The sequence below is a fragment of the Lactuca saligna genome, chromosome 8 (genome assembly GCF_052625555.1).
Source record: "Lactuca saligna cultivar CGN05327 chromosome 8, ASM5262555v1, whole genome shotgun sequence".
NCBI classification, from domain to species: domain Eukaryota; kingdom Viridiplantae; phylum Streptophyta; class Magnoliopsida; order Asterales; family Asteraceae; genus Lactuca; species Lactuca saligna.
The window spans coordinates 223,972,839-223,990,431 of record NC_136424.1 but is presented as its reverse complement, the minus strand read 5'-3'; positions in this window follow the sequence as shown (position 1 = coordinate 223,990,431).

Sequence of the window (17,593 nt, the reverse complement as noted above, 5' to 3'; positions counted from 1 at the left end):
CAGAAACTGTAAAATATAAAACAGGGGATGTAGAAACAGACTTTTGTTGCGTAACGTTATTCGGTTCGATGATTCGTGAAGTTTCCGGTTCCAATGAAGCGTGAGATTTGTATGATTTTTGGGATGTCATAACCCTTAAAGACATACATTAACAATAAGTTAGAATTTTATCAAGCTTTAAATCACTTAAAACAAGTGACTTTTTGATAAAAAGGACATGTAGAAATCATATAATCACCTAGTTTTTCTTGGATCCAAAGTCTGTTACCAAAAAAGTGTTGAAACACAAGGATTCTGAAGAACAAGATGAAGGTTTTCTTGGGTTTATAGACTCTCGAAATCAGAACTTTTTTGGGATGTTTAGATCTCAAAATATGGAAGCAAAACTGAAATTTTTTGTAGGTTGCATAACACTAAAAGAACATGCACTATTTTGGGTTGTTGATGTCACTATTTTTCCAGCAAATAAGTAAGAAAAATAGTGGTTTAGCCACTGTTTTGATAACCCATTTTAGTGCAGTGAATCAACAATTTCAAAGGTGTTTTGGGGTTGGAATATCGACCAAATAAAGCAAGAAATAGGCTGTCATGATGCCAGAAAACCGTGGGGCAGCAACACCTTTCTTGCTCTCGGCTTTGGTAGATCACGAAGACGAAAAGAGGAGCTGAAAATGGCTGAGTTTGAGAGTGATATTCGAGTGATTTACTGAGAGCATTTGGCTGGAATATGAAGGGGAAATGAGGAAGCATGAATCTATTATGTATAGAGGAAGGATAGCGGAGAAAATATCTAGCAAATATTATCCAATATAGGATAGAATTTACCTTGCAAGTTGCATCTTCGCTTGCAAGTTTAGTTTGTTAGAGATATGAGTTAGTTACTTGGAGATAGGAAGGTAGTTTAGTTAGTTATAGATATGAATGGTGACTAACTTAGTATTGTATTAGGAGTCTAAGACCAAAACTGTAATTGGTATATACTTGAATTGATAGTAGCACAGTCATTTTCGGTTACCCTCAAACCTAGCAATTGGACATGATATTTTTGGAGAGAGAGGTTGATTTATAATTTGATTAATAAATTGAAATAAATATTTTATTAGTATATTATGATAATAATATATTAATTAGAAATAATAATATTTAATTAAAAAAATAATCATAAATTAATTTGAATTAATTATGGGATTAATGAAGTTATGTAAAAGTGCAGGGTCTAAAGTGAAACTATTCAATAGGTGAACAAAAGTCTCCAGAACCTTCAACTAGGAGGGTGGGTAGTTTCTAAGGGAGAATCTTGGGTTTCTAGAGTATCCAATGTGGATAAATATGGAGCTGGATAATTACCAATTTGAAATATTATTATTATATTCAGATTAGGTTTAACCAGGACTTCCTTGTGCCACTATATAAAGGAACATAGCCCTTGTATTTTCGGCCACCATTCTATTCAAAATGATAGCCAAAATTCTAAACCTCTCCTTTGCTCCTCTCTCTTAATTCATTATCTTGCTAGTTGGGTGGGATTCCATTAGAGGCATGACGCTTGTGGTGCTTGATTTCAAGAGATCAAAACAACGTTATTTGCTCTTACAACAACATAACAAAAGTTTTGTAGAAGACCTTCGAACAACCTATCACGAGTAATGGTCATCAGTTTCACTATCTTCACTGGAGACCATACCTCTTCTTAATTTTCCCCAAGACTGGGTGAAAGAGAGTCTTCAATCTTTTGAATTCTTCTTTCTCATTGAAGTCATAATTTCGAATATCATACCTATTCTTCATAGTTTCGAGCAAATCTTCAATTTCACTTTCACTATCTTCACTGCAGAGTTTTCGATGTCATAAATCTTTTTAGGCACCTGTTGAAAATCATCAATTAATCCTATAGCAACAACATCTTCAGTTGTCTCATAACACCACTGCTTGTTAGGATCACCTTTGTTCAAGCCAGGTGGGTCATATGCTCTTCGCCTCAATATGTTGTTTATCTGCATTTGTTTTTAATTTCAATGGCTTGTTGCTTCGTTTTCTCTTCTTCTGTTTGAACAACAGGAATTGATTTTCCTTTATCCTTTGCATCAACATCCGAAGTTGATTTATTAGGGATTGAACTCGAACCTCCCGCTCCTTCATTTAATGAAATTCCTTTCGTCAAGGGTCTTGTTCTTGTTGTTGTAGATGTTGATGTAATAGGATTCGTTGGAATAGTTTTTGGGATTCGAGTACTCATTACCTTTCCTAGAACAACTCCAAATTTATCACCTGTATTCTCCGATGAACTAGCACATCCTTCTCCCCATTGTGACACATGCATAACATAAGGAGCATTCGTTAGGAGTCAAAGACCTAACCTCCTTATTTGAACCAATTCAACCTTAATGTTGGTATCAACATTAGAAACCATTTGAGAAATGGATTTTGGAGAAATCGTCTATTGAGCCGAAAGCATTGTTTTGATTTCGGTTAGAAACTTCTCAACTTTAGCAAAAAACTGAGTGTCGCTTTTCACCTTGTCTTGAAGACCAAATGTGTAATCTTTTTTGAAGAAGTGATGTCTTCAATCAAGCGAGTTGATGCTTCAGCAACCGCATCCATCTTCTTATGAAGAGTCGAAGAACTTTCAGCAAAATTTTTAACTTCAGACTTGAACAAAGTTTGAATTTCATGATGTTCTTTCAAAACATCACGAAGCTTAGAAATTTCACCATTAAGATTGGTAGAATGATTGATAGGCCTTTACTTACTCTGCTTTTCAACATCATATATTAGAGATTGCAGGAAAGTCTCTTGAGCTTTGAGAAGAGAATCAACTTCGACTTTAGTCACATAATTCATGCTTCCAGTGTCAACCAAGAACTGTAATATTGAATTCATTTTAGAATTCCATATTTTGAATTATTTTCCTGACATGATCATTTCATCAGGAATGTTCTCCTCCTCTGGATCAAACTGAATATCAACAAAAGATGCCGTGATATCATCATCATTAACTTCATATTTGTGTTGTGAATTCTTAGTGGATTAAGATGTAAAGAGAGTTGCAATAGGCTCTTGCATGATTCCAAAATATGTTGGTGAAATGATGGATATTGGAATAGAAGTAGCAATTGGTGATGATGGTGGTGGTAAAGCTTTTGAAGTTTCGACCATGTAAGTTTCAATTGTTGATGTTTCGATGGTAGAAGTGACAAAAGATTCATTGTTGTGTATCCCTGCATCTATGTTGACATTTGTGCCCTTATTAGATAAGTCCAAAGTGATGTATGGAGTTTCAACCTCCTCACTTTCGGACTCGATATGCGAAACCCCGAATCGTTTGATAGTTTTCTTCTCAGGGATTTTGATGTTTTCTTAATCACTCGAATTGATGTTTGTACCCGTATTAGATATATTTACACTGACATTAGGATCCCTCGTATCCTTGAGATTTGACTCGACATGAGAATTCCTGCGAGGAGATCCAAGATAAGAATCCTCAATTCGAATATCCGACCTTTCAATGTCACTATCATTTTCAGTTTCACCTCTCAGATTTGCAAGCAGAACTTAAGCTTTATGCTTCTTCTGGTAAAACTTTTGGGCCATGTCAATAGCTTGATGCTTCTTAGAAGCTGGTAAACTAGGAAACGAAACTTCTCGAATATGAAGACCTCTCCTACTAACATGTAACTTTTGAATCTTGATTGTACCTTTCGTAGAAGAACGAGGGTTTGAAGATTCAATAACCAAAGATTTAACCCTTTCAAATACTGACTCATGAGTAGTTGTCTTGATCGGAGATGCAGAAGAATTCTTAGCTGGTTTCTTCGTTCGTTTGAGAAGCCCAGTTTTATGAGAATTATTTCTTTGATAAGCTCCTCCTCCACAGGTTGTGATTTTTCAACTGGTTTAGTTTTCTTGTAAGCCTTTGAAGCTTTAGTCACGTCTTCTACCCCCTTTTGTGGAATAACCCTAATTATAACAGAAGAATCGGTAGAAGCTAATAAGTATTGAACCAAAAATTGAATTTTGGGATCAACAAGCTTGAGCATCGAATATGGAATTCTACCAACAATGAGAAAAGTGTCGATACCATCAACGGAAATCCTAGGTGCAACCATTATCGGAAACTCAACAATTTCGAGATCAGTTGGAACAAGAATATTCTCTTGACTATAAACCTCCTTTAATATCAAACTCCAAAATTGAGTACTTGAAACACCATTTGTGAGGTTTAAGTGTGAGATTGAGGTTCCAAACTCTTCCCAAAGATATGAAGCATACTCAATATCCATACCATAATATAACCCCACCATGAATTAATAAACCTCAAGCTTGGCTTTGTTGAGCCCAGAGCTTCGTCCTCTTATACATTATAGCATAATTCCAAAGAGAAAACTCCAAACACAAGAAAGTCCAGATTTCTTAAAATAAATTATTCCATTAAGAGTCGGTTGGTGCCCCATTTCATTGAACATATGAACTACCTGATCATTAGTGACTTCATAGAATGTATCGAAAACTGGTAACTGCAACATTTGGGAAAATTGATTACGAGTAAGCTTATTGGTCTTGGAATTTGATAGTTGAAACGTAACCACCTTAGTAGACTTGTTGAATACAACAGTTGTCGCATCAAGTGAAAGCCATGTCATCGGAATAGCAAACGATGAAGAAAGTGTTGTTGATAAGACAAAATAGTTCAGAATTTGAACACACATCCGTAATTCCTCCAGATATTGATCAAGTGATGGAACTAGATAGAGATTAGTGGTTTGAATCTTCATCATCGGTTGCGATACATCTTCATCGTTATTGGTTGTATGATCAACATTGTGTTGAGAAGTAGCCATTGCAAAGAATTGTTGAGAATTGGATAAAGCAAGAACAACTAGGGTTCTTGATGTTTTGTTCAAAGAGCATAAAATTTGATAAGGAAATAATTATCTTCCTTTTATAATTGGAGGTATTTTTGAATTTGAACCAGTAACCAATAAGAAAATGCCACATATTGTGTTGGTTACTTAATCGACACTGTAAAAAGCTCCACGTCATAAAAGTGATCATCATGTTCTCTTCAATTACTGTAAAGATCCTGAACCATCACGTCCACCATATCGTTCGTTGTTCCCAATTGGATAAGAACCGTCACAAGTTTGAATCTGCAAATAAGTACTCCATATATTTTAAAACCAAGAGACTGGACAAGATTCGAGTCTAATAAAGAACCATCCTTCGGCATGGAGGCAACGCTCATTTGCTTTTGGGGATTGAGAAGCGAAATCATATGCCATACTTTGTGAAATTGTAAGACTAAGTTGATACTATTCAAATCCTCCATGATTTCAGTGCAAATGTGTGCCAAAGAATAATATAGAAGCAAATAGTCACACCCCCAAACCGAAACAGCGGAAACGTCTAAGGGCAGGTGACTATCATGTATAGTATCATAACAGTTGACTATAAATGATCAAAGCAACACAACCAACATATATATAATTGAAATAGTTACATAATTTGTATGCGTTAGATGTTTCGAAAGACAATTATAATATGTTGTCAAAAGATTTGTTTAGGCGCCTTAGCGTCTCATCCCGAAAAGCTAGTAGTTACCTGCTTAACTGATTCCATGAGAATACAAGTTGTTTGAAAAGAGTGTCAACAATCAAGTTGGTGAGTTCATAAGCATTTGTAATATGTAAACCTCTCTTTGTAAAGAAATAGTGTTTATCTTACTAGAAAATCCTATATTTTCCATAAAAATCATTTGTAGTCTTACTATACCAAGACCATGATGTATAAGTATTTTCCGTACTTAAAAATAGTATTACACAATTTTAATCATGTATAAACCGTTTGAAGAAATGCTTTTACGTAAACGAAAAGAGTCATTGTTACTTTATATGAGTTTTTATAACCGTACTGATGACTGATGATGGTCTGTCACGACATTCTTCAGGCATCAGAATGTTATGATGTTTGTCATCCCAGACCTAACAGTCTAACTATAGCTAACAATTTAGGTGTGAGATTGTTAGTCCCGTATAGATCTATACACAAATATCTTGTTCTCCCTCTTTGAGACTCTGGTTATAAAATAGGACTTTAGTTTGTACTTTGTAAAATACCATGAAGATAATGACTCACAAACTTTGATCAAAGAGTTTCAAAAGAGTAAAGTTTCACAAACTGTATTTCTATAGTTTATCGTATCGATATGTTATTACCAAAACTTTGCCTGTAATAATATATGAATTTGATAGGAAAACCTTTTTATGTGATTATCACTTTTCATAAAAAGATAAACGTATTTGAATATTTGCTTTTTAAACTAAGTTTTCATGTGTGTTACTTGTATTTCCCCAAAAAATATTGACAAGATTTATAAAATATAGGGGTATGAAATCACAGGTTAAGGTGGTGATTCGGGCAACAATTCGCTTCTTAATATAATCTCTTTTGACAAAACCGCGAGTTTCTGTTGAAAATCGGGTTCTGCGCGGGCAGAGTCTCAAGCCAAAAAACTCTTTTTTCGGGGACATCGGGTGGTTCGGGGCTTTCTTCTAATGTTTAGGGAGGTTCCCTAAGATTCGGTGGGGGGGGGGGGTTAGAGTAGCTTTGAGAGAGTGTAAATAATGAAAGAAAGAGTAAAGTTGCAACATAAACCGGGCAGCCTCGCATGCTCTGTATAAGAGGAGTCTGGTCTTCGGTACGCTGGGCGTTCTGTGAGGGACGCGATGTGTTCCGGTACACTGGGCTTACCCTCGTACGAGGGGTGTAGGGATTAACATGGAATGGGTTTGTGTTCCGAGTCTTATACGTGTCAAACATGCGAAGGGGTTACGTGGCTGACTCCAGACCATGTTTCCGAGCATGCGGGGTGTACTCCTTTAGACACATCTCGAAAATTGCACTCATAACTTCCAAAATTCTTAAATTTTGTATACGAGCTCCGTTTTTGACATTCTATATATCCACATGTAGGTGAGACCGTACTCTACGACTTTCGTTTAAACTACATTGGCTATTTTGACTTTATTTTTAAAGTTATATTTTTAATAGTCTGATACAGAAAAAGTCTGTTAAAAAATCATTACTTCTTCGTACGACGTCCGTTTTTTCTTTCTTTTTACCATTGAACTACTATTGATGAGATCCTCGATTCTTTTTTAGGTTGTGTTGGCTAAATTTGCTCGGCCTATAATTTGAATTCCGGGTTGTACACTGCTATGCTGAATTTTAGAAAATTCATAACTTCCTCATATGAAGTCAAATTTGGATGTTCTTTTTATACACTCTCTCGGTTTAACGTATTGTACAACTTTCATTTAGATTGTTAAGACTAAAGAGTATTTTATTGTAAACTCACTTTTCACGTCACACATTATTGTGCCTATTCTATTGCGAAACTTTGATAGGTCGTAACTTGTTCGTTTTAACTCGGATTTCGGTGTTCTTTATATCTCCGAAATCCTTGTCACGACCACTACTATTTTATTCCTAGATATCGGGTTTATCTAACATTTTATTTTAATTTATTATATCTTTATTACTTTAAAACGAGTTACAATGGTTGATCTAAACTATTACATTAGGTTACATTCTGAATTTATTGGTACATGGTTGAAGTTTAGACCTTGATTGATCTAGAAATTTTCCAGTTTTGACATCATCCCCGCATTAGAGGTTATTTCATCCCGAAATTAGTTCTGACGTGGTTACTCACGAGCTAGGGAACAGATGTGGGTAGTTTTGTTTAATTTGAACTTCTTATTCGTAAGTGAATTTAGGTCCTCGCTTGGTTCTCGAGCGGACAGTTGCTATTGTTATATGGATTTTTTTTCGTCCTCTCTATCCATGTTCTCCACATGTTCTTTTATGAAGTGTAGACTCTCGTTTATCCTCATTGTTCTTTTTTGAAATGATGAGATGACCTTAGTTGCTCACGGGTTTGAATGATCTTCTCTTATCACTTATTGTATGATCTTAGGGTTGGTGAGGTTGCTATTGGTCGTTTGACTTCTTTGCTAGTTAGGCATTCCTAACCTTGGTTCAAGCTAATGGTGATCTGAATTCTTGTCTGTATAGTCCTTCGAACGATGTATCTATGATGTCAGTGTGATAGCTATCGTTGTACGAAAACTTAACGAGTTAGGTTTCCAAAGACTTCTTCCCTGTGATGCATTCCTATCTGCTTCTCTACTTTGTCTGTTGCTTTGATCGGTAGGAAGTGTTTATTTGTCTACGATCAATTAAATGGTAGCGTGTCTATCCGCAGTCTTGGGTAGCATTGTCCTGAAGTTTGTGGTATGACTCATACTTGTTTCATCTATCATCGCTTTGTGCATACAAGTCATATATAGTTAAGATTGAAAAGACAGTCGGATAAGTAACTCTGCCCTAACCCCACAACCAAACAAGGAACTGGAGTTAAGGAAAAATTACACATCCTATGTCCGTTGAATCTCAACTATATACCACGTAACGTATGCACCTAGTAGTGATAGACTACCAACATGGGCCCTCAGTTTCTACATGAGTAATGCGATTAGTTTTGGTGAGAAGGTATTTACAACTAATCTTTCCATAGCTACTAGGTTTCAGGTCGATACTTGAACTTGACTTGTTATACGAGTGGTATTCCCGGGAGGTCTGCTGGGAACACTTTAGGGTGCTTACAGACTTCTGGAACATCCTTGATGTTTTTCGCTTCTTGTTTCTCATCTACTGTGTGGGTTAGGAAGGCATGATACCCCTTTTGTGGGTAATTCTAAGTTTTGAAGTGAGAGATGATTTGAAGATTTGTGTCAGGTTTATAGATTGAAAGGGTTTTGTTAGTTGGTTGGTTAAGGTGAAGGGTCTTTTTGTAGCACATGAAATTGGTATGGTGAGGATCAAGCGAATCCATGTTAAGGCACGACGTTGGAACTTCTTAATGTATTTAATGCTTTCAGTTTTATCCTTGTTAGTATTACTGTGAATATGATGTACTGTGATTAGTGATACTAGTAGTACGAGTGCTCAAATAAACAGTGATGAAAAATTTCGCGGTATGATCCCTACAAGGTCCCTCTATAATCACTTTCTATAAACTAGTTATATATAATTAAGATTGTAAAGACAATCAAATGGGTGACTCTGTCCTAAGCCTACAACCAAACAAGGAACATGAAGTAAGGCGGAATCACACATTCTAAGTGTGTAGGATCTTAATTATATATGACCCTAATGTTTACACTAAGCCATCATAGATCACCTGTAAGAATCCTTAGTTTTTATATGAATTATGTGATTTATTCAGGTGAAAGGTAATCTATGGCTATGATTTGTCGCATTTCGAGATCTACGGTCGATAAATTTTTAATTGGCACTAGTTTTAGTGAAAATTTGGTGCTTAATCATTGTTGTTTGGATACGTACCAAAAAAGCCCTGTAGGGTTCCTTTTCGCATCCTCAAGTCCTGTTGTTAGACTCTTCGCACCTCTCCATCATTCCTTTCTCTTGGATAATCCCTCTTGAAATGCCCCGTTTTACCGCATGCATGACATACTTGACTTACTCCAGTATTGGCGACTTAAGTGGTGTATTGGGCCGGAGTCCTATAGAAATGAGTGGTGTGCCATTTCTTGTTGCTGTTGTTGCAATGCAACACTCGACAGACTACATAGTATGGACGTTGCATTTGTTGCATTTTGGGCGATTTCCAACATATGGTCTTGTTGGGGCTAAAGTTGTAGGGACAGTGGTGGTATGGAATGCTACCGATTGTTGTCTCTTGGTAGATGCTTGAGTCAAACTGCTTCTTTTCTTGTTCCATAACTTTTGTTTCTTGTTCTTAGGTTTGTGGTTTGGGGTGTCATTGTAGGCACACACTCATTGGTGCCCTTGGTTTTCACACGATTGGGATTGTCGACACCATTTCCGTCTCTGTTTGTGTTTTTAGCGTCGAAGTGTGCCATGACGGCTGTAACGGCGGCTGGTACAGTAGCTTGAAATGTAGCGGAGTCTATTTGTAAAAATGGTGTTATGCCGGTAGGCTGTTACTTCCATGTGAAGGCAAGATTTTGTTGCATGGTAGGAAACAAGTTCGTAAGAAACTATGGTCATTTCTAGTTGTATTCTATCTATGTATATACACATATAAATTTTCCGTTTTACCGTATGATTCTCAATGTTTTGGTCAACGTCCATGTGATGTTTTTATGGTAGTAAGTAGAAGTAGGTATTGTACAAATTGTTAAGTTACCAAAATAGATTATAGGCATCAAAATCTTTAGTTGGTTCGAGTTTCATGGGTTTGGAAGGGCGTATCTCACTTGATTTACTACTACTAGTCGCGACAAAATATGCGATAAGCCTAATACATAGTGTGAGTAGTTTAGTCAGTAACTCACTAGGCTATATTAGTTATTAGTTATTGAAGCGACGCGTAAGGTGTCCTGCTACTTCATATGTTTTGAGAGTGTTTTCTTTTGCTTTCTATTTGCTATGATTGCTCTAGTTTCAGTTGTAAAGATTTGTTGTCTCTAGGTGGCTATTTCTTCCTCTAAGGAGTGTAGGTGGTCCATATTGTTTTCCTGATCTTCTTGTATGTTTGGCATAGTAAGCGTATGGTGTCTTTGTTCTTCATGGGTGTGTTGAATTTGCGCCATCATATTTCGGGCTTTGTCACCGATCTTCATTACTTCGTGATAGAGAGTTTGAATCCAAATGTCCAAGTGGGCCTCTCATGGTATGATTAGAGGTATTGCTCAACTGGAGGGAGCATAGTGTTGGGGGTGTATGCTGAATGTGGATCATCGGTGTTCTTCTCCAGCCTATGCATGTAGTTGGGTTGCACATTGTGGGGATGCCTCTAAGAAAGAGGTGAAAGAGTCTTATGCCTACTCCTGGTAAGGTTTATTAATGATCTCACTAGTGCCTTTCTCTTCTTCTGATCCATTCTCGGAATCCTCCTCCTGAACCCCCTAGTTCTTCCTCGACTCCTCTATTGGTTGTTGTGGTAAGGTTGTGATTTCTAGATATGTTGGTGCGAGAATCCCATCTACAAAGAATCTATGGGGTCAAAAGAAGAATTTCTAATGAAGATTTTATGGTGTGATCCTTACCGGGTCCTCCTATAATCATGTAGTGTATACAAGTTGTATATAACTAAGATCGAATACACCTTCGAATAAGTGATCCCTCTCTAAGACCACAACCAAACAAGGAACATAAAGTAAAGCGAGATCACAAATTCTAAGTCTATACACATATAAATTTTACGTTTTACTGTATGATTCTCAATGTTTTTGTCAACATCCCTGTGATGTTTTTATGGTAGTAAGTAGAAGTAGGTATTGTACAAATTGTTAAGTTACCAAAATAGATTATAGGCATCAAAACCTTTAGTTGGTTCGAGTTTCATGGGTTTGGAAGGGCGTATCTCACTTGATTTGCTACTACTAGTTGCGACAAAATATGCGATAAGCCTAATACATAGTGTCAGTAGTTTAGTCAGTAACTCACTAGGCTATATTAGTTATTAGTTATTGAAGCGACGCGTAAGGAGTCCTGCTACTTCATATGTTTTGCGAGTGTTTTCTTTTGCTTTCTATTTGCTATGATTGCTCTAGTTTCAGTTGTAAAGATTTGTTGTCTCTAGGTGGCTATTTCTTCCTCTAAGGAGTGTAGGTGGTCCATATTGTTTTCCTGATCTTCTTGTATGTTTGGCATAGTAAGCGTATGGTGTCTTTGTTCTTCATGGGTGTGTTGAATTTGCACCATCATATTTCGGGCTTTGTCACCGATCTTCATTACTTCATGATAGAGATTTTGAATCCGAATGTCCAAGTGGGCCTCTCATGGTATGATTAGAGGTATTGCTCAACTGGAGGGAGCATAGTGTAGTGGGTGTATGCTGAATATGGATCATCGGTTTTCTTCTCCAGCCTATGCATGTAGCCGGGTTGCACATTGTGGGGATGCCTCTAAGAAAGAGGTGAAAGAGTCTTATGCCTACTCCTGGTAAGGTTTATTAATGATCTCACTAGTGCCTTTCTCTTCTTCTGATCCATTCTCGGAATCCTCCTCCTGAACCCCCTAGTTCTTCCTCGACTCCTCTGTTGGTTGTTGTGGTAAGGTTGTGATTTCTAGATATGTTGGTGCGAGAATCCCGTCTACAAAGAATCTATGGGGTCAAAAGAAGAATTTCTAATGAAGATTTTATGGTGTGATCCTTACCGGGTCCTCCTATAATCATGTAGTGTATACAAGTTGTATAGAACTAAGATCGAATACACCTTCGAATAAGTGATCCCTCTCTAAGACCACAACCAAACAAGGAACAGAAAGCAAAGCGAGATCACAAATTCTAAGTCTATAAAATCTTAATTATATAAAACCTTAATGTATACCGTTGGAAATTATAGACCTACTAGTAAGGGTCTTTAATTTTCACATAAGTTAATTATAGTATCATTAAGTACTCCTATAGTATTTTAAACTTTATGTTTGGTCCTAGAGTTTCTTGGTATATAGAGTTAGTAAGTTTTAGACTTGTTGCTCACTACCATTATTCCTAGGCATATGCTAGTCACCTCTTGGATAAATATAGTTGATTAGACTATATTCATTCTAGACATGATTACATACACCAAGGTTTAATCGTACTGCACAACAATCTTAATACTTTTGTTTTATTCTCATTATGACACTGTTCTAGTATATACGTATGCATGTATACTTTTATAAAAATATTTTTGTATTTAAAAAGTATAACTCTTGGTCAGAGTGTTTTAGCCCCATTTTATTTATAGTTGTATATCTTAAATGGTTTGATATACTTAATTCACTATAAACAATGCTCTAATACCAATCTATGACACCGCCAAACTGGAGCGATGGGAATGTCCGAGGGTGGGTGACTATCATGTATAGTATCATACGAGTTGAGTATAAATAATCAAAGCATAACAACCAACACATATATAATTGAAATAGTTACATCATTTGTATGCGTTACATGTTTTCAAAGACAATTATAATGTGTTGTCAAAAGATTTGTTTAGACGCCTTAGCGTCTCATCCCCATAAGCCACTGGTTACCTGCTTAACTGATTCCATGAGATTAAAAGTTGTTTGAAAAGAGTATCAACAATTAAGTTGGTGAGTTCATAAGAATTTGTAATATATAGACCTCTCTTTGTAAAGTAATAGTGTTTATATTACCAGAAAATCCTATATTTTCCATAAAATGTTTTGTGGTCTTAGTGTACCAAGACCATTATGTATAAGTATTTTCTATACTTAAAAATAGTATTACACAGTTTTAATCATATATATAAAACCGTATGAATAAATGCTTTTACGTAACTAAAAGTGTAGTTGTTACTTTATGTGAGTTTTTATTACCGTATTGATGACCGGTGATCGCCTATCACAACGTTCTTCAGGTGTCAGAATGTTATGATATTTTTCACCCCAGACCTGCTAGTCTAACTAGAGTTAACAATTTAGGTTTGAAATTGTTAGTCACGTATAGATCTATACACAAGTATCACGTTATCCCTCTAGGAGATTCCGGTTATAAAACATGACTTTCGTTTGTACTTTGTAAAGTACCGTGAAGATAATGATTCACAAAGTTTGCTCAACGAGTTTCAAAACAGTAAAGTTCCATAAACAGTATTTGTATAGTTTATCGTATCGTTATGTTTTTACCAAAACTTTTCCCGTAATAATATACGAATTTGATAGTAAAACCTTTTTATGTGATTATTGTTGGATATAGTGTCTAAGTCCATAACTTTATTTGGTATGTACTTGACCCGACCCGGCATGGTCCATTTGGGTTGCATGGCATTGCAATACTTGGATAGACAAAATGAGAGAAAGTACACTTGTGATTATTAATATATTATAAGTTCTAATATATTAATAATAGTATTATTTAATTAGTATTGATCAAGTGTTAATCTAGTATTAATTTGGTGATCAAAGTGAGACTAATTAAATATATAGGGTTGATTATGACAATCATCAATTCTTTTATGGTGGATTAATGATCCATGGTTTATGGGTTTGGTTATAAGCATATGGAGCTCCATGGATAGTCCATGGGAGTTACAAACCCATGGGTCATGAGAAATGAAGAGTCATGACAATTAGGGTTTACACTTGTAACTCCTAATTATGACACACTATAAAAGAAACCCTATAGCATGCAAAATTGGCACCTAGTGTTACTAAAGAGGGCATATCCGATTTTGAAGTGTAGAAGTATTCTCTCTAGTTATTCCAAGGTTGTAGTGTTGTGTGAAGCATCTGAGGCACAACATTTAGGGTGTTAGGCTCACAAAGTCTTGAAGGAATCCAAGCAACAACAAGGTATGTATTTTTACTAGTTTTATGTTTCGTATATTCCCCATGCCATGCTAGTTAGGAAATAACCTTGAAAAAGAAATTTGCATGTATATAGAGGAAAAATAGATTCAAGGTTATTAGGGTTGCATGTACACTTAGGAAGTGTTAGAATGCTTAAAACCCATCAGTGGTATCAGAGCCTAGGATTGTTTTCTGTATACTTGATGCAAAACTGATTAAAAATCGAAAAATCTGCTCACTGACAACTGGACTCGCCGAGTTCATGGGGAGGACTCGCTGAGTCCTTGAACAAATTCATCCTACTCGACGAGTAGAATCATGCACTCGATGAGTAGGAGCGTGCTGGACAGTTTTTTAGTGTTTTGTTGCTGGAAATGGATTAAAATCATTATCCCAATCTGTTTTGGACTTGTAAAATCTATTTTTGAAAATGATAATGATTATGTTAACCCATTTTACATGACTTTTATTAATTTTCAAGTATTGTATATGTTTATATGATTTCTTGAAATTGCTTGACATGAATTTGTGTTCTTACGAGTTTTTTTTTGAAGATCGTAGGAATTATGTGTAACCTCTATGTGTGTTTAATTCATGATATTAATGGCAATTATGGTGTCCATAACTTGTCCTCAAGTTATGGATAACCAAAAGTCACTTGTTTAAATTGTAATTAAAGAACTAAAGAGGTTTCATAAAATGAAGAGTCTTCATTTTTATGAACCATTAAAACTCATAAGTTACAAATTTGAAGAGTCTTGAAATAGTTTCAATGCTTACCCTCAAGTTTTGGAATTTGTAAAGTCTTACACTTTAATTCCAAATTAATTTTTTTTAAAGTAAAAAAAATTCAAACTTTATGGACTTCATTAAATTAATTAAAGTGTTTTATTAAAAGAGTTAATAATTCCATAAAGACATGGTTTAAGTTTAATTAAATTAAGAGTATAGTTTAATTAATAGATTAAACCACCAAGTATTTTAAATGTTTATAATACACCCTTATACTATTATTATAATTTTAATTATATAGATATGTATAAGAATATGTCATTCTTACCGTTAGTAGACCTCATTCACGAAGCCGGTCTATAAGGGGGGTATAAGGTTGTTGCCTATAAAATGGTGACTTAATGGGTGTCCACTCTCACCCAACGCTTCTTTGATCGGCGAAGGGTTGTTACTTATTAAAAGTATAATGAATTATAAAGTAACTATACATTATAAATTCCTAATATTCGTTACTTTATGAAAATGTGAAATTGGTGCTAGCCCATAAAATTACACTTTGTACCTTACTCTGTCGTTAGTGGAGCGTGTGTGGTTAACCGACACACTAACATGGACTAGTAAGAGTGGAAAAGGGTAACTTGACTTTATTATAGATCGGTGGAGCGTGTGTGGTTAACCGGAACATCGATTAGGTAATATTGTTGAGGGTACCAAGTTAATTTGTATGGTTATTCACACCTTATTTGTGATCCTCAGCATCCCAATCACAAACTTGAGAGGGCACAATCGAGATTCAAACATGCCATTGAAAGTTCAATGTATCTCAAAAGATCTAGGAGTTTCAAATCCAATTAAAACTTAATTATATTTCGTTTTTTCATGGTGGAAATTGGTAAATCGTCATTTACCTACCTTTAACTATTTTATAATTTGGATTATGGCATCCCTCTTCCAGTTATAAATAGGTTATTGTGTCCTAGCCTTAATATTTCATATTGGGTGTTATATTAAGGACTTTAAATCAACTAACTTGAATTTCTCCCATTATAGATGTCTAGTTTAGACAGCTATGGTCTTCCCAAATCTTTAGCAAGAAGCTTCCTAATGAAGATGATATCCCGAATGGCAATCATGGTGAAAGATCAATCCCTTTGTTGTGCATTAGTGGGAATGAAAATCATACTTCACTTCCTTCACCTACTCCAATAAATTTCCCTATCCCACAAGTTTCAAGACATGATAAGTTCTAAGTCACTCAATCCCTATTGGCAAACAAAGTCTATATGTGCTTAGGTCTTGGAGATTAAGTCACATATTGACAAGCCGAGAGAGTCGGGTGTCGAAGTCTCAAGGTAGTTGGTTGTTAACTTGGTCACTCCCTGATGACAGATCATGACATGACCCTTAATGATCTTACCTATTTGCCTGATGATGCTGAATCAACAATGATTTTGGGCATTGGCAAAGCAAAATTTGATTGGAAGATCAACTTCCTAAACTTCCATGGACATTGACAATGGTAACATTGGAAGTCCAGAAAACCTTTCTCTTCCCAATTGAAAGGGATTGGCCATAGTCAACTCGGTTAACCAAATGGTAAAGAGAAAAGCTAAGTCTGTGATAGTCTCGTGTACCGTTTCTAAAGAGTCCATATGTTTATGTTGCCAAAGGAAGGGCATTGGTTGTGAAGCTGCCAAATTTACCTAAAATCCATAAGGATAGTAAAGTCAAATGTTTGACTCTGCTTTAGGTAAAGTCCATTATCTAACTTTATTAAGTTTCTATTATGAGATTTTTGTTGCATGATGTGACTGGGTCACATATTGATGTTTTAAGAATCAAAGAAGACTGAAGAAACTTAAAGGAAGTATATGCTGATTCTGATCGTGAAGATGGATTTCGATCGCATGGTTCGGTGATCAGAATTTTGAGTTGTTACTTAAGAGTTATGATATATTGCTTAGGAATAGATAACAACAAGTTTTCCATATGGTTTGTAAGGATAAGTTTTCCACAAAGTTTTAAAATAAAAGAAAATGGTTTTGATTTTATTTAATGTTGATGTATATTGTAAAAAGTCGAATAGAGTGTTTTGTGTAGTTTCGCATTTTATGTTATTTTACTAAGTCATTTTTTGTGCGAAGTGAAAATTTATAGACATAGTATATTTTTTGTTTGTTCCCTTTAAATAGGGACTTAGGCTAGAAGTAGAGACACGGATGCTAGAACTCACTTCTGCTTATTCTGTAATCAGTCTTAATCAATATGAGATCTGATTAATATTTACTCTTTGTGTTCTTCGTCTTAAATCATTCAAATCTATCTTTTCTGTTCTAAATTCTCGATAACAATTCTCATCAATTGGTATCAGAGTAGGTTTCAAACTGCTTAGATCTGATTTTTGTATAAGAATCATTTGCTTTTTGAGTTACAAATTTACTCAAAATTTTCCGTGCATTTTTTATTTTGAAAATCACAATTGATCTTTAGATTTGAATTGATTCTGCATTAG